The sequence below is a fragment of the Myotis myotis genome, unplaced genomic scaffold (genome assembly GCF_014108235.1).
Source record: "Myotis myotis isolate mMyoMyo1 unplaced genomic scaffold, mMyoMyo1.p scaffold_m19_p_10, whole genome shotgun sequence".
NCBI lineage: Eukaryota > Metazoa > Chordata > Mammalia > Chiroptera > Vespertilionidae > Myotis > Myotis myotis.
Genome location: NW_023416314.1, coordinates 49,532,206 through 49,546,354, shown reverse-complemented (window position 1 = coordinate 49,546,354; position 14,149 = coordinate 49,532,206). Strand labels below are relative to the sequence as shown.

The 14,149-nt window shown below is 43.4% G+C and overlaps 1 long non-coding RNA gene across 1 annotated transcript; it reads left to right on the top strand.

The window, feature by feature from the left end:
* The first annotated feature begins 497 nt into the window (after window positions 1-497).
* On the top strand, window positions 498-9,142 carry LOC118664846. Its single transcript, XR_004970430.1, has 2 exons — window positions 498-724; window positions 8,960-9,142. It is a non-coding gene; the product is annotated as an uncharacterized LOC118664846 (long non-coding RNA).
* Window positions 9,143-14,149: the final 5,007 nt, after the last annotated feature.

Below are 14,149 nucleotides of genomic sequence, written 5' to 3'. Positions count from 1 at the left end.
TGTTCTGCCTCCAAAGGGAGCCACACCCATTTGGGTTAAAGAACTCTAGGGAGTCTATATCACTACTTGCAGGATAGGCCAAAAACAGCAGGAAGAGGACAATGAGAGGTTACCTACACCAACAACAGAACAAGAAAAATTTAGAAGCGAAATCTGGTTGTTCATTCCTACTAATTTCCATGTCTCATTAAGAGACATCATTTGGATTTCCTCTGTAGCAAAAACTAAAACTTCAGCAGGAAAACTAAAACAACAAAATGATATTCTGGTGTCGTTTTATAATTCTGAATAAAATTTGGAGGTGTTCAAATTTCTAAACCCTAGAGTACAAAGGCAGTTTTCCAAGCAGGGCTAGGCCATGCTCTCTGTTGAATAGGAAAACTAATTAGCATCCTGTATGAACTATCTTGTCTTTTTTTAGGACCGGAAATCAAATGGGAAGGGTTCCCTCCTGTTCCAAGTGAGTTCCAGAAGAATTACTCATGTTCCTTAACCTATGAGTCAGACAGGAGTCTAGGAGAATGTTTCCAAAACAGGCAGACAATTAAATAAACACAGCAATTGATAATGTGATAGTCTGGAGAGGCAGTGGCTGCGCTTGACCAAGGCAAGTGATCAGGTCTACAGCGAGAGGACCGTAAGCCTGAATTCCCTGCAGAATCCATGGATAACTGGAGTTCAGCAAACCAACTCGAAGCATTTCCTGAAAGTGAACGTCCATGAGGTTTGTTTTCTGAGCCTTTATTCAATTTCATTGATTTCGGGTAGGAATTATAGCATCTTTCCCCAAGTGAACCAAGGGCTGACTGCCATAACATTGCGCGGCCTGGCTCTCTGAAGCTTTGGCTGTCCGTGTGTTTTGACATCTCACAACACAGGATGTTAATCATTTCTGGACGGCGCTGGGTCTGCTCCCAGTGTCCATGTTAGCCACTGTTGATCTGCAGCCAGAAAAATAGCTTCTAAATGACAGAGGCTTTCCCGATTCAAAATATAAAGTAATCAAGAAAGCTCAGCCCAGGAAATAACACAGCACCAAGCTGGATTCTCTCCTGGGCACATAAAAGATAGTCTCTTCTTTGCTCCCTCTAAAAAGGAGTCTGAAGCCAGGTTTCAGCTCTGTCTGAGCCTGTGAAGGGCCTACAGGCATCTCCTGAGCAGGGGTGTCAGGATGAGGGCACTACCCCACCCTCCTGATTCTTCTCATCTCTAGGGAAAATGGCAAGGTGGGTGTGCAGGGTCCACTCTGCCGTGGAGGAGGAGTAAGGGCTGACTGGTGTTTTTCTCCATCCCCCATTAAGCTCTCTGGGTTACAGAGACCAGGCAGGGGTGAGGGTGGGGTCCTTCCTCCACACAGGAGGCAGAATGAACTTACTAAACGCTGTTCTGATCACCACCCTCCTCCTACAAACCTTAAAGGGAACCCTGCCCACACACACCTACTGGAGAAATTCCAAAGTTATCCTAAGCCATTCAAGGCCCTTCACTCCTTGACTGTCTGCCTAACTTTCAGCTTCATAGACCTGGGTATCTGAGAACTTATCAGCAATGCCAATATGAAGTATTGCTGAGGGCAAAACCATAGGGAAAGTTCAACACCACATCTTAGAGGCAGTATTACGGGGAGCTTTAACTTTCTACTTTGTGTAGTTTCATACAATGTAAATCTTCCATGGACATGAAAAACACTAAGGAGAAAAAATAATCAAAGCCTGACCATGTTTATTTGGAAATGGTCTCTGTTGTTCTTTTGTCTTAGCAGCTGTGTGACTTTGAGCAACTTAATCAACCTCTCTGTTCTTACCTGTGAAATAAAGATAATCATATACCCCTTTTGAGCATTAAAACACAAACATGTAAGTATTCATATTGAGTGTGTATAGTAACACTCAATAAAGCTCTACTGTTGTTGATGACTGTGTTGCTCATCACGAATGCCCCAAACTCTCCTTCTCTGTGTACTGTCAGCTCTGCTTTCTTTGTTTATGCTGCTCCTTCTACCTGGAATGCCGTTCGCCTACTCTCGACCTCCTCCCCAACCCTCCAACATCACCTCTTGCTGCAGGAGGGCTCCGATTCCCACCCCTCACTGAGCCCCTTGCTTCCTGACCTCTGTTCCCATCACACTATAGGCAGCTCTCTTCGAACAGTTATTACTTCTGTGGGATTGTTCCATGTGTCAGTCTTCCCTCTTGGACTGTGAGCTCTCTCTTTGCTCTATCTTTGGCTCTTAAAAAAAACTGACAATGCTTAATTGAATCGAGGAGAATTTTACACATCAGTTTTTATGCTCTTTGATATTCAGATAATAGCCCAAAGTTTAAAAGAAGCTGCACTTGAACAGGTTAGGCTCAATGCTCTCCTTCCTGTCAGCTTTTCACAATTTCAACCTGACTTTTAGTAAAATTTATGGTATTCGGTTTCAAAAAGCTAATGGTTTGAGGGTGCATGGATTTCTGTGTTTAAGTGTTCAAGATAGGAACAGATAGCATACCTATATTATACTCCAAATTTCTCTCTCTTACACACACACACACACACACACACACACACACACACACTGCCCTTGGAGATAGAAATTCCTAACAGTACATGAATGAGGCATAGGGTATAACATTTAGTATGTAATAAAATTTTAAATGCCGTGTCATTAAAAAAGCTGATTAGTTGGCAGGTGCTTACAGGAGGGCGGGGCAGGTCCTCAGGAGGGCTGGTGCCATAAAGGGACACCGGAGAAGGCAAATGCAGGGTGTTATTTTGGAAATAGTCACACCGATCTGTCCTAACCAAGCCTTTTTCCTCCTCCGTGTTTGTACATGCTGTTCCCTTTGCCTAGAAAGCTTTGCCCTTTATCCAACCCATTTATTAAGTGAGCCTTCATCTTTCAGGTTTCAGCTTAAACATAACTGCCTCAGAGGGGTCTTTCTAGGCCCAACTGCCTCATACTCTATTTCAGCACTGTTGGTATTTTCTTTAAGGCCCTTGCCAATTATTTTATTTTGTTATTTTATTATTTTTAAAAAAATTTATGTCTGACTCTGGACTGAAAGCAACTTGAAAGAAAGTAGATTCTTGTAAGTTGTTTTTTTGTTTTTTTTAATCGTATGCACAACACATAGTAGGTGCTCAGTAAATACTTTGGGCAACATTTCATTTGGAACTTAGGGGAGGTGATTTCATCAACTCAGTGCCTTTTCCTGCCTGGCCAGCAAGCTGGTCCCCTGCCCCCTGAACTTGCTTCCCAGGTGTGCACCTCTCTCATCCGGGGAATGCCTTTCATTACCTTCTCCACTTAACCACAGTCCTGTGGGAGGCAACTAATCGATATGTCTCTCTCACATCTCTCCCCCCCTCACACACCCCCTCCCACTCTCTAAAAAAAAAATCAATGGAAAGAATATCCTTGGGTGAGGATTAAAAATAATAATAATGATAATAATAAATTGAAAACTGGTAAAGTGCACATAACATGAAATTTACCACCTTAACCATTTTAAGTGTGTAGTTCAGTGGCATTAAGTACATTCACATTATTGCACAGCCATCAACACCACTCATCTTCAGAACTCTTTTTATCTTGCAAAACTAAAACTCCGTAAATAATATCCAAATATTATTAAATAACATCTTTCCATTTTCCTCTCCCCAGCCCCAGTATTTTCTTTCTGTCTCTATGCACTTGACTACTGTCATGGCTTTTAAAATAGTATGCATATAAACTTCTGTTTGCAACAGAGGTTAAACATATTTTACTGAATGTTTAGCTTGCTTTTTAACCTTACAATGTTTCTTGTCACATAGAAGGTACACATTTTTTAAAGCTTCACATTTTATGACAGTAAATATGACCATCATTTGCTTTATAGCTTTTGAGGTTTATGTTTTGTTTGAAGCACCACCTTACCCTAAAATAATCATGTATTTTCCTGATTTTTTCATGTAATCAAAGTACTCTAGTCATACCTGTATTTCAGCACTTCTCCTTTTATATTGTAATGAATACTAACAACTAGTGTTAAGAAAACCATGTTCCAGGCATTAAGTTCTCTTCATGTATTATCTCATTTAATCTTCATAGCAAGTCAATGAGGTGGGTTCTGTTATCCCTGTTTAATGATGAGACCATTGAGGCTTAGAGAATTTAAAAAACTTGTCATTCCACGTGGCAAGTGGTAAAGCTGTGATTTGAACTTGAGCGATCTGACTATACTCTCACCACAAAGTTATCTTCTCTGTTAAGTGGTACTCCCCAGGGTTGTGAATGTCGTCTTATCTGTATTTCAACTCTAGTGCATAGGTTCTCAACAATTATTTTTGGAGTGAATTAATTCTCATTATTTCAACTCAGCATTCTATGCACAGCCTCAGCTATTGCCATTTCTCTCCCTCCCTCCAAATCAGCTAGTCCTCTATGAATCCAGTCTTGACCTTCCTGATATGCACAAAGCGCTGCTTCCTTTGCACTGGGAATTAGCTCCTCTGGGTGGTCAGTGATCTCAAGTATTACTGCTGCTGTTTCCAGGAAATCTGACTGCTTGTCAAAACATCGCTCCCTTCACAGAGTTCCCTGCTAGAAAAACTCACACTGCACCTCTCTGTCCTCTTTCCTCTTTAAGAAATAATGATGCACCTTCCTCACTGGCTCAGGGACCATGCTTCTGTCATTGTCCTGCAGTGACCTTTCCTCTCTGGAGTCCACTCCATTCATTTAGCTCTTCCCAAAGCTATGACTTACTGATTTCTGGGTGGTCCCCCTCCTTCCTTAATTCTAGAGCCAGGCTCACAGTCATCTTCTCGCTAGCTTTTCTCATCTCCCTTAAACACTCCACCCGAGTACTGATGACCTTTCAAAGCTCTGGCCTCAAAACCTCTATTTTCACCATTAGATATTCTTCCCTTCCTAATGTTGTCTTACATCAGTCCAGTCCTGACCCCTGATTTGGTCACTGCAAAGATGTGCCTTTCTTGTCTGGCTCTCTTGTCTTTCTGCTACAGTCTCCCTGCCCTCAATTCTCACCCCCCACCCCCACCCCGTTGCTAATTTCTAGGCCTGGACAAACCCTTTCTATTGTCTCCGCTCCTCCCATTGCTGGGGAAGTTCAGGAAACCAGGCTGTTTGGATCTGTTACAAATTCATCTGGCTCCACTTCAGAAGGACCCTCCCTGCTGCTTGGCCGCCTTCTCACCGCCAACATGCTTCCTCCTCCACTTTGTAGCATCTCCTCTAAACCTTTCAATCTCTTAGAGCCGAACTCCACTTTTCAAAGATGCCTTTGCCTCCTCCTATCCTCTGGAGGACAGGGCATCTCACTTGAGCTCTCTCAACTTCCCTGCCCTCCACCACACCCCCTTCTTTCCCATCTCAGAGGGGTAAATCTCTTCCCCTTCATCCTTTGGGGTGTTTATGAAGTATAATGGAGAAAATGGGCTTGAAATCAGCTCAGGTATCGAGTGGTTTTGTGTCTTGGAACAAAAGTTACTCAGTATTTTAAGCCTTACTGTCTTCACCCATAAGTGGGGGTGAGAATAGTACCTGACTCGCCCTAGCTGGTTTGGCTCAGTGGATAGAGCGTTGGCCTGCGGACTTAAGGGTCTCAGGTTCTATTCTGGTCAAGGGCACATGCCAGGGTTGTGGGCTTGATCCCCAATAGGGGGCATGAAGGAGGCAGCCGATCAATGATTCTCTCTCATCATTGATGTTTCCATCTCTCTCTCCCTCTTCCTTCCTCTCTGAAATCAATAATATATATTGATTGATATACATATAATAGTACCTGCCTCAAAGGGATATGTAGATATGTAGAGAGGATTTCATGGCCCTCATGTGTGGCATGAGGCATCTGCCTAGAATTTCTGACTTTTCTCCCACCACCACACCTCCAACTTGTCCATTTGAGTCCCCAATCCCATTCCTTTTCCTTCAGGTGCTTTGCCCCATCCACTTACCTCCTACTTATTTATAAATATTTTTATCTTTCCCTTTGACTAAATGTTGTTTCTTGACTTCTAAAAATGTGAACTTCTCCTTTACCTCCCAAATCTTTCTTGTACTCTGTTAACAACTTCAGCCCCATCCTCCTCCCCCACCCCCTTTCTTAATTTTACTGCCAAATCCCTTGAAAGATCAGTCTCACTAGCTGATTCTCTTTCTTTCCCAACCACTCTCTCTTGCACCCTTTGCTGTCAGGCCTCACCACCTCTTCTCCCTCCCTCATCACCGTATTTAAATGGATTCCTGAAGCCACAATCATTCAGGCCCTTGGATACTTCAGTCGCCACATTCAGCTGCTGCACTGGACAGTGACAATGCCCCGCTTCTGCTGGGAAAATCCGCCCTGCCCTCAGGTCACTCTACGTTTTTTTTGGTTCTCTTACTTCTCTTCCTTCTCCTTCAGTTCATTCTTCTATCATGTTTTGTTGAGCATCTATTATATCCCACAGACATCAGCATTGACCCACTGGCCCCTGAAGTGTGTAGCCTAAGAGGACAGACAAATAGTCATACATTCTCTGTATCAGCTACCTGCTCTCTGTGTGTGTGTCTACATATTTACAGAGTGTTACAAAAGCATATAACAGGGAGGAAGAGTGGAGGAGAGGAAATGAAGCAAGGGCAATCGGGGAAGTAATATTGAAGCTGAGACCTGCTGGATGAGTAAGTGCTAACTGGGTGAAGAGCGGCGAGATCGGAGGAGTAGCTTCCAGGAAAAGGAAGGAGAACTGGGAAGATTCTGCAGTGAGAAGGAACTTGGCAAATTCAAAAATTGAAAGAAGGCCAGAGTAAGGGGAGTGCAGGAAACAAGGTGGTGGGGAGGTGAGATTGGGGCCATGAACAAAGGGCAGCTCGTACAGGGTCCTGTGGGGCCTGGGAGGGTTTGGGATTTACTCCCAAGAGCAGTGGGCAGCTATGGAAAACCTCTCTTCAGCTGCCCACCCGTTTCCTCCTTTCGGATGTGCCTCAGAGACAGGTATTTGGTGCTCTGCCCTCTCTTGGCCATTCAGATGCATGGCTGAGTGATCACCTCTCTGTGGTTAATTTTTGAACCCCACTGCCTCCTGAATTCAGTCCTTTTCTCAGCTACTGACTAGGATTACCTACTGGGGTTTCTTGCTGGTACTGCAGATGTAAATGTTGGAAACTGACCTCATCTTCTTTTTCAAAACTCTCCTTTCCCCCATATTTCCAATTTTGGTCGATGACAACTCCACTGGCCTCAAATTTTCCCAAGCTGGAAATGCTGGTGTTTCCTTGACTTGCCCTCATTATTCATTTATTTATTCTGAGGATAAAGCAGGAACCAAAAATGATGGAACTTGCATTCTAGTAGTGCTGGCCAACAGTGAACACACCAATCCTATATAATAAAAGTGTAGTATGCAAATTGTCCCCTCCACCAGGAATTCTTCTAGGAGTTTGACCAGGGGGCAGGGCCAGCTGGGTGAAGGAAGGGAGTATCCAATGGCTACCGCCAGCCACTAGGGACCCTACCAGTGCACGAGTTTTGTGGACTGCGCCTCTAGTGTATGTTATAAGATCAGTGAGTAAATAGTGCTGTAAATAAAAATAAAGCAGATAGAAAATGACAGGGTGGGAATGCTGCTTATTTCATCAGAGAAGGTCTCTTTGAAGAGATAGATTTGAGCAGAAGCCAGAATAATGTGAAGGGCCCAGCCATGTGGATATTTGGTATTTGGACAATGACTGCAGCAGGCAAAGGGAACAGCAAATGCCAGGGCCCCGAGGAGCAGCATGCTTGAGGAGCAGCAAAGAGGTTAGTGGCTGGATTGCTTCCAGTGGTAGGTGGAAAGTGAATAGAGGAGGCCAGAGAAGCGGCACTTGCTGTAAGGTATGGAGAGGGGATTAAAATTTAATTCTAAGTGAGATAAGAAACCTTTGGAGGGTTTTGCTCAGAAAAGTGACATGACCTTATATACAAAGACCACAGGGCCCCTCTGGCTGCTGTGTGAGGAACAGACTGCAGGGACAAAGTAAAGACCACCCAGAAATCCATGTCTTCTCCACAGGCACAGGGTCTCGCCCACATTCATGCCCCTCTCCCATGCTCACAGCTACCCCCTAAATTAACTCCATCTATATCATATCCGAATTATTATTGTGGTCGCATACATTATATTCCTGAATCTTTCTGGATTTAGCTTCCAGTTGCACAAATTTGAGCCAGCCATTGCCTTCTTCAAGCCTTCAGTTGCTCCCCACACCAACTTCTTCAGTCTTATATTTGAGGCCTCCCCTGGCTTCCAACCTATCTCCTACTGCTGCCTTTCACATTCCTCAAGCGAAAGTCACACTGTACTGCTCAGTTCCCCCTATAACCTTCTTGACTCTCCACATCCAAGCTTCTGCCAAACCTGCTCCATCTCCCAATAAAGCATTCTCTCGCCATCCCCTATCTCTGTGAGACCCAGATTTCCTGAACGTTTCCTGATTACCCCAGGCAAAAGTGATTCTTCTAGCCTTTGGACTCTTACATTGTTCTAATGACACTACTCACTTTAACATGGTTATAACTCTTTATTGTACACACATTATCTTCTTTATTAAATGATAAATTCTTAGAGGTCAAGGTCCAAACAATATATCTGTGCGCTTTCCATCCACACTGCCTAGCCCTAGCCCAATGTGCATGGTGACGACACTACAGATATTTGTCAAATGAATGAATCGCTGGCTCCAGAATATTTAGGCAGTCTGTTTAGAGAGACACAACCAGGTCCTAAATCCATGCAAGTGAACAACATAAGACAGCATATAATGCAGGGATGCATGGAAAACACAGTCTGTGGACTGCAGGAATCAGAAGGGAGACCTGTAGGAGGTGGACTGGTCAGGAAAGAGCTGAAAACAGCTGGTGTTTCTGAAGTGCTTACCACAGGCTGGCCTCTAGGCTGAATGCTTTACATGCATCATCTCATTCTTTTCAACTACTTTATGCTACAGGCACTCTGTATGATACTCGCTACGATGAGGAAACTGAAGTAGCATGGTGAAGTAATTTCCTTGAAGTCATGGTGTTATGAAATCTACAGAGGTGGGATTTGAACCCATGTCTCTCTGGTGAGCCTCTACTGACCACTCCAATATTCTGCCTTTGAGAACAAATAAAAGGCTCTGCTGTGAAAACAGGGTTTGTATTTTATTTTCTGTCTCATTCCAAAACGTATTTGAAGCAACTAAATACGAGTTGAGTTACGTCTGAGAAGATATATAGAATTTGAAGATGAGATAGGTGGTCCGGGTTAGGGAAGCAGGTGTTTGTGGGCTATAAGGCAGATTTGTTTCTAGGCAGTGAGCTGCCTAAATTGGAGAACATATCTGGAGACTGGATGGGTGGGCAAATGCAAACAGTGTGTGGAAGGTGTTGCATGCCAAGAAGAATTGTTGAGTGTCGATGTGCTAGGACCCAAGAAGATGTTAAAGATTTGATTAAAAGGCCAGGACATGACTCCATTCAAAGAACATTCACTGGGACAGATTTCACACTAAGCAGGCAAAAGAAACTGTAGGATTTCCTGAGGAAGCCCTTGTTCTCAAAGAGCTGACAATCTTTTGGGAGAAACAGCCTATAGGATACAAACAAAGCACAGAAATCAGAGCTGGGACAGGAGCGTGTTAATGAAGGATTTGGGAGAACTTCCTAAGGCTGTGGAGATGCGTGGGTATGGAGTCTGGAAGACAGTGGCCACTTCTGGGCTTTGAGGAGGTGGTTTTTAGAGAGGTTTGTCAAGTACACGCTGGGCCACTGAGCAGCCTCTAACATATTTCAGGGGGAGAGATGCACTTAAAGCCAAAACCCACCTGCACAGGCAGCAGTAGCAGCCATGAAAAAGACTTAGGAGGACTTAGCAGCCAGCAAATTCTGTGTAAGAAGGAGCTGCTTAACCATCATAGGAGCTAAAGTAATCTGCAGCCACCTTAAAAGATGGTCAGTGTTGCACATCCAGCTCTCAGATGATCTCCCAATAATTTTGTCATTTTGGGGGGGCCACACTCTAGACCAAGCATGTCAAACTCGCGGCCCACAATGGAATATTTTTGCGGCCCAACCAATATAACGGTATGTAAGTAACGTTTTAATAAAAATTTCATAACTTAATTTTTACAATATCCTGTTATACATAATTATTAATAATGAACTACAACGTTCGCTAATGACTGATTGCTATAATCGTGTTGCGTTCATTTCCCTTACACACCTTACGCGCAGACACGCCATTTCTCTCCACTAACACTAGCAGCAAATATTTTAGCAGCCGATTGCCACATCATTAGTCTTGTACTGACTTGTTTGATGTGCGCAACAGGAAATATTTCACTTTCAGAGAACAAGAGAAAAGTTTATTTGTGTTATGCTTATTAATTGGTGCAGTTATTAAGTGTCTGGTAAGTTAATGTTCAAGAAAAAATATTAATTTTTATTTAAATGTTCTATTATTTTATGTTAACGATTACTCATTTCAGTCCTTTGTATTCAGCATGTCTCTATTGAAATAAATCCACGTTTCTACAAAAATTGAAGCTTTTGTTTTTTTTCGGCCCACATAAACTTAAACCTTGTTTATTTGGCTCGTGTTAGCCTTTGAGCTTGACATACTTGCTCTAGTCTCTCTAGACTAAGCAGTTCACAACTAGAGGTGATTTTGACCTTCAAGGGACATTTGGCAGTGTCTGGAGATATTGTTGGTTGTCACATTGGGAGGGGATGCTACTGACCTCTAGTGGGTAGAATCCAAGGATTCTGCTAGACATCCTACACTATACAGCACAGCCACCCCGTCCCCTTGCGCCCCCCCCGCCCCCCCCCCCCCCCGACCCCAACCAAAAATTATCCAGACAGATGTCATCAGTGCCAAGCTTGAGAAAGCTTGCTCTGGAGGATGAAGAGTCCAGAGCATGCAGTGAAGGGAACCATCTTTACCAGAGTGTCTGTCATAGGAGCAGCTGAAGAAACAGAGTGTTTACCCTGCAGGAGATTTAGGGACCTGAGAAATATCTTAGGAGAGCAGGAAGAACTGAACTGTCCAGAACAACTGCCCACATTTCCACTATCACTCACCCTGACTATTGCAATAGAAGTCCAGCCAGACTCAATGTTTGGAAGAATAAGAAAGTCATTAGAGCCCCAGCCAGGTAGCTCAGTTGGTTATAGCATTGTCCCCGAGATGCCAAGGTTGTGGGTTTGATCCCTGGTCAGGGGAATCAACCAATGAATGCACGAATAAGTGGAACAACAAATCTCTCTCTCTCGCCCCCCTTACTCCATAAATAAATAAATAAATAAATAAATAAATAAATAAGCCATTATAATAGCAAACACTTATACACCATTTACTGTCTTTCTGGCACTATCCTAAGAGCTGTACATTTATTTAATTGTCACAACAAACCCACCTCAGACATTTTTTAAATGGGGAGACTAAGACACAGAGAAGAGGATAAATATATTTCCTAAGATCGCAAATCTTAGTGAGCTCTAGAGTCAGAATTTGAACTCAGACAGCTGGACTCTTTTTTAAAAATATATTTTTATTGATTTCAGAGAGGAAGGAAGAGGGAGAGAGAGAGAGACATTACTGATGAGAGGGAATCATTGATTGGCTGCCTCCTGCATGTCCCCTACTGGGATCGAGCCCACAACCCAGGCATGTGTCCTTGACCAGAATTGAATCTGGGACCCTTCAGTCCACAAGCTGACGCTCTATCCACTGAGCCAAACGGGCTAGGGCAAGACAGCTGTACTCTTAATCACTTTGCAGTATTGCTAGGCTGCATTTGAAAGAGATAGGTCTGGGCTCAAATCCCAGCTTTACAACTGATTAGCTGTGTAACTCTGGGCATGCTACTTAATCTTCCTGAGCCTCAGTTTCTTCATCCAGCATAATATGGATACTAAGATGCCAAACACCTCTGTGATCAATGTAGTTCTCACAACTCAAGAAGGTCTCTAGTTATTACCCTCATTTTACATACATGAAGATTATTACGTCGCTTCGAGAAGTTGAATGACTTGCCTTGAGACACATAGCTAGGAAGCGAAGAGTCAGGATTTAAACCACATCTGTCTGACTGCAGAACTTGTTTTTAACCACAAAGCCATTCATTTGCAACCTAGTGGTGAGAGTGGCATGACAAAGCATATGAAAATTGCCTGGAACATAATAAGCAATTAACAACAGCAGTTTATTATTATATTAGTAATTATAGTTATCATCTTCATGGCCAGATCAATCAGGTATGCAGATGGCAACAGAATATTCTAGCCAAAAGAACATGACCAGCAAAAAATGAATGATGCAGTTTGTGTGTGTGGATCACACCCCTCAGCCAGCTATAGCATAATCCTGTGCTTCAGTCTCCCTGGTAAGGAGGTATCATGTTTGAATCATATGTACTGCTCTCTGCATAGTCTACTATTCATAGTCTAGGAGTGGGAGGAGCAGGGACAGTGTGAGGCTAATTTAATGTCAAGGTTCCATAGTCCATACATTTCATAGGTGACACTTAGTCATAATTTTTTTAAAAAAGATGAATGTAATGCCTCGTGCAACACTCTAATGTTGCATTGTGAATAGAACCACAGCTCACTTGATGGTTAATTCCACCCGGGAAGGATTTCATTTTTAAATAATTGCCTGATTTCATTGTAGGGAACGCTGTGTGAGTGTTTTCCACAAAGAGGGGGTGGCATCTGCTAGCTGGAGGGCTGGCAGCTCACAGAATCTGCCTGCAGCGGATTCTTAAACATGGAATCATGACCAAAGGGATAGCAGACAGGAAGAGACTGGGGAGTTGCTTGGAGTTTTGGAAGGAGGTACAAAGGGAAATGGGTACCCCGGACAGGGGGCCACCAACTGCCTACTTGTGGAAGAGTGATTAGAGAAACTGTCACATGGAGAGGGTATTTGAGCTAGATCTTGAAAGATGAATAGGAGTTTGTGGGCTGGAGAAAGAGGGAGGTATAGAAACAAAAGAGAAAAAAACTGCAAGAGTTCTGTGTCCTGGGAGAACATGGCTGATTGGGGCAGGAATTCAGAGACAGAGGGTGATGAGTAAGGGTGATGAGGCCAGAAATTTGGGCTGGAGTCAGTTCATAAAGGGCCAGTAGGTCTACAGAGGCTTCTGGGCAATGTGCTATAATGGAAATTATTTCTGGCAGTGCAGTGTAAGGAGAAATGACCCAGGGGTTTGGAGTGAGTCAAATCTGCTTTTGAATCTCAGTACCGTTACTTACTGGCTAGATGGCCGAGGACAAGTTACTTTACCCCTCCGATTCCCAGCATCCAGATTTATACAATGAGGACAATGCCGACCTCTCAGGGATGTTGTTAGGATGAAACAAGGGGAAGTATAAATTCCTAGCACAGTCGTAGCCTGTTGTAGGCTCTCAGTGAATGTTATTCCCCCCTTTATCGCATAGGTGAGGAGGCATGGTTTCCAGCAGGGCAGAGTTTCAACCAGATTTCTATTTTAGGATGCTAACTCCAATGGATTGTTCTGAAGGGAGACTGGAGGCGGAGAGAAGACTCTGAGGATGGCTTGCTTTGCTAGTCTCAATCTATAAATGTTGAGTTTTAATAACTTCAGTTTCAGGGGTTAACATTCTCATTATCAGGTACCAGTTTTGAGGTAGTACCTGTGATTTTAACATCTGTACCTCTCTCATTGAAAACTGAGTAATGAACTGGCTTAGCTGCCTCAGTTTCCCCAGTGTGAAGAGACCAGTTTGAAGGGAAACAATTTACCCAAGTTCAAGTTTATTTGGCCACATAACAAACTGTCTAACTCCTGTTCTTCATTTGATTTATTTATTCATTCATCTAGCAAACATTTATTGAATAGCAATCCATAAGTGGGTTGCGTGGGTGTTAGGGATACAGTTGTCCCCTCTCCCATCTGTGTGGTTTTATATGATCAGAACTTGAAGAAACAGTGATGCCCTCCACTCCCAGTGCCCACACACTGCTGAAGCTTCTTCCCACTGGTCAGTTTGATGCATTCCTGGCCTTTGTAGAAGGTCATTAGCTGGACAGAGAAACACAGCCCAGCAAAGACAGTCCTGTTGGAAAATTACTGCACTGTGCCTCACTTTGTCAAGCTCTACTTTCTAAAATCTCAGCAAAGAATTGTGAA